At 23.3% G+C, this 4,768-nt stretch overlaps 1 non-coding gene across 1 annotated transcript in view; it reads right to left on the bottom strand.

Moving 5' to 3' along the window:
- The window catches only part of LOC138927226 (small subunit ribosomal RNA), a 1,995-nt gene extending 1,954 nt beyond the window's left edge, over positions 1–41 (bottom strand). The window contains exon 1 of the ribosomal RNA XR_011443753.1: positions 1–41. This exon is cut by the window's left edge and continues 1,954 nt beyond it. This is a non-coding gene — a ribosomal RNA (small subunit ribosomal RNA).
- Positions 42–4,768: the final 4,727 nt, after the last annotated feature.

Below are 4,768 nucleotides of genomic sequence, written 5' to 3'. Positions count from 1 at the left end.
TTTGAGACAAGCATATAACTACTGGCAGGATCAACCAGAATAATGTTTATATCTTTGATATATTTCATTTTCATATTGATATATAGAAAATAAATATTGCAAATATTTGTATAAATTAAAATATTAACGAATTTGGCCAATTATTATATGGCATTCAATATTCGTTCATTTATTAAAATATATATATATATATATATATATTTATAATATATCCCTCGGGTGCCCAACGCATACACCTCAGGGTATATTTTTTTCATGGCTTTTTCTTAAACCCTCGTTTGTGTTAGGGTATTTATATGAGCGGGCGGTCTTTTTATTTATATAAGCCTTCTTTAATATTTTTTTTAATAAAATACAATATTATGCATATATTTAATTCTAAAATATCTTTATATTTTCACATACAACAATTTGTATATATTCACATATATATATTTGCTTAATTTTATAATAAAATTATCGCATATGTATTTTGATAATAAATTTAAAATTTATTTTCTTTGTATATAAAAGTCTAGTTTTATATGATATAAAACTAAGCACTTTTTAATTTTCATATATTTATATATTTTCATATATATAGTTTATTCATATTTATTTATACAATAATAATAATAATAATATTACTACTATTATCATATACGTATATGAAATTAAATTTAATTCCATATACTTACTAGGATATAATAAAAAGAAATTTTTATTTGCCTAGAACCAGAAATTAACGATAATAATTGGAAACTTGTCAAATTATAATTTATAATAAGACGTAGACGCTTCAACGATATTATCTAAGTATACAATATAGTGTATATATAATATATAATATAGTATGTTATATTATATAGATAGGCTTACACCACCTACCATATATACCTTTTTGACCACACTTTCGTCAAGCTGGGTATTTATTTGCCTTCTTTCCCTCACCTAAAAATACTCATCGGTATTTTAGTATATTCATATAATATAAATAATATACTATATTGGTAGGACGACACCACCTACCCTATATACCTTTTTGAACACACTTTCGTCAAGCTGGGTATTTATTTGCCTTTTTACCCTCACCTAAATATACTCATCGGTATATTTCAGTATATTTTAGTATATCCATATGAATATGTATATCCATATCCATATCCATATCCATATCCATATGAAAATAATTTAATATTTCCATATTTATTATAATATAATAAATATTATTATATTATATATTATATGGTAGGCTATCCCCATCACCTACCATATATTTCATATACATATAAATATTTTCATATCCATATATATTTTTTTATATTCATATATTTTCATATATGTTATATGCATATGTATTCATAACCATATGCTCATATATTAATACTGGCGGTCTTCTGTTTAATATAATATTATTTTAATATTATATTGGCAGGCTGAACACCACCTACCCTATATACCTTTTTGAACACGGTTTCGTCAATCCGGTCATTTATTGTATGGGAAGTATGACTTTCCCACACATATTTGGATATCCATACGATTGCATATCCATATGAAAATATTTTTAATATTTTTAATATATTTTTAATATTTCCATATTTAATATAATATAATTAAATTATTATATTATATATTATATGGTAGGCTATCACCATCACCTACCATATATTTCATATACATATAAATATTTTCATATCCATATATATTTTTTTATATTCATATATTTTCATATATGTTATATGCATATGTATTCATAACCATATGCTTATATATTAATACTGGCGGTCTTCTGTTTAATATAATATTATTTTAATATTATATTGGTAGGCCGAACACCACCTACCCTATATACCTTTTTGAACACGGTTTCGTCAATCCGGTCATTTATTGTATGGGAAGTATGACTTTCCCACACATATTTGGATATCCATACGATTGCATATCCATATGAAAATATTTTTAATATTTTTAATATATTTTTAATATTTCCATATTTAATATAATATAATTAAATTATTATATTATATATTATATGGTAGGCTATCACCATCACCTACCATATATTTCATATACATATAAATATTTTCATATCCATATATATTTTTTATATTCATATATTTTCATATATGTTATATGCATATGTATTCATAACCATATGCTCATATATTAATACTGGCGGTCTTCTGTTTAATATAATATTATTTTAATATTATATTGGTAGGCCGAACACCACCTACCCTATATACCTTTTTGAACACGGTTTCGTCAATCCGGTCATTTATTGTATGGGAAGTATGACTTTCCCACACATATTTGGATATCCATACGATTGCATATCCATATGAAAATATTTTTAATATTTTTAATATATTTTTAATATTTCCATATTTAATATAATATAATTAAATTATTATATTATATATTATATGGTAGGCTATCCTCATCACCTACCATATATTTCATATACATATAAATATTTTCATATCCATATATATTTTTTTATATTCATATATTTTCATATATGTTATATGCATATGTATTCATAACCATATGCTCATATATTAATACTGGCGGTCTTCTGTTTAATATAATATTATTTTAATATTATATTGGCAGGCTGAACACCACCTACCCTATATACCTTTTTGAACACGGTTTCGTCAATCCGGTCATTTATTGTATGGGAAGTATGACTTTCCCACACATATTTGGATATCCATACGATTGCATATCCATATGAAAATATTTTTAATATTTTTAATATATTTTTAATATTTCCATATTTAATATAATATAATTAAATTATTATATTATATATTATATGGTAGGCTAACATCATCACCTACCATATATTCCATATACATATAAATATTTTCATATTCATATATATTTTTTTTTATATATTCATATATTTTCATATATGTTATATGCATATGTATTCATAACCATATGCTTATATATTAATACTGGCGATCTTCTGTTTAATATAATATTATTTTAATATTATATTGGCAGGCTGAACACCACCTACCCTATATACCTTTTTGAACACGGTTTCGTCAATCCGGTCATTTATTGTATGGGAAGTATGACTTTCCCACACATATTTGGATATCCATACGATTGCATATCCATATGAAAATATTTTTAATATTTTTAATATATTTTTAATATTTCCATATTTAATATAATATAATTAAATTATTATATTATATATTATATGGTAGGCTAACATCATCACCTACCATATATTCCATATACATATAAATATTTTCATATTCATATATATTTTTTTTATATATTCATATATTTTCATATATGTTATATGCATATGTATTCATAACCATATGCTTATATATTAATACTGGCGATCTTCTGTTTAATATAATATTATTTTAATATTATATTGGCAGGCTGAACACCACCTACCCTATATACCTTTTTGAACACGGTTTCGTCAATCCGGTCATTTATTGTATGGGAAGTATGACTTTCCCACACATATTTGGATATCCATACGATTGCATATCCATATGAAAATATTTTTAATATTTTTAATATATTTTTAATATTTCCATATTTAATATAATATAATTAAATTATTATATTATATATTATATGGTAGGCTATCACCATCACCTACCATATATTTCATATACATATAAATATTTTCATATCCATATATTTTTTTATATTCATATATTTTCATATATGTTATATGCATATGTATTCATAACCATATGCTTATATATTAATACTGGCGGTCTTCTGTTTAATATAATATTATTTTAATATTATATTGGTAGGCCGAACACCACCTACCCTATATACCTTTTTGAACACGGTTTCGTCAATCCGGTCATTTATTGTATGGGAAGTATGACTTTCCCACACATATTTGGATATCCATACGATTGCATATCCATATGAAAATATTTTTAATATTTTTAATATATTTTTAATATTTCCATATTTAATATAATATAATTAAATTATTATATTATATATTATATGGTAGGCTATCACCATCACCTACCATATATTTCATATACATATAAATATTTTCATATCCATATATATTTTTTTATATTCATATATTTTCATATATGTTATATGCATATGTATTCATAACCATATGCTCATATATTAATACTGGCGGTCTTCTGTTTAATATAATATTATTTTAATATTATATTGGTAGGCCGAACACCACCTACCCTATATACCTTTTTGAACACGGTTTCGTCAATCCGGTCATTTATTGTATGGGAAGTATGACTTTCCCACACATATTTGGATATCCATACGATTGCATATCCATATGAAAATATTTTTAATATTTTTAATATATTTTTAATATTTCCATATTTAATATAATATAATTAAATTATTATATTATATATTATATGGTAGGCTATCCTCATCACCTACCATATATTTCATATACATATAAATATTTTCATATCCATATATATTTTTTTATATTCATATATTTTCATATATGTTATATGCATATGTATTCATAACCATATGCTCATATAAAATTACTCGCGGTCTTCTGTTTAATATAATATTATTTTAATATTATATTGGCAGGCTGAACACCACCTACCCTATATACCTTTTTGAACACGGTTTCGTCAATCCGGTCATTTATTGTATGGGAAGTATGACTTTCCCACACATATTTGGATATCCATACGATTGCATATCCATATGAAAATATTTTTAATATTTTTAATATATTTTTAATATTTCCATATTTAATATAATATAATTAAATTAT

The sequence above is a fragment of the Drosophila bipectinata genome, unplaced genomic scaffold (assembly GCF_030179905.1).
Source record: "Drosophila bipectinata strain 14024-0381.07 unplaced genomic scaffold, DbipHiC1v2 scaffold_206, whole genome shotgun sequence".
Classification (NCBI taxonomy): Eukaryota; Metazoa; Arthropoda; class Insecta; order Diptera; family Drosophilidae; genus Drosophila; species Drosophila bipectinata.
Note: the sequence above shows the minus strand (reverse complement) of the source record. Positions and strands in the feature narration are given on the sequence as shown.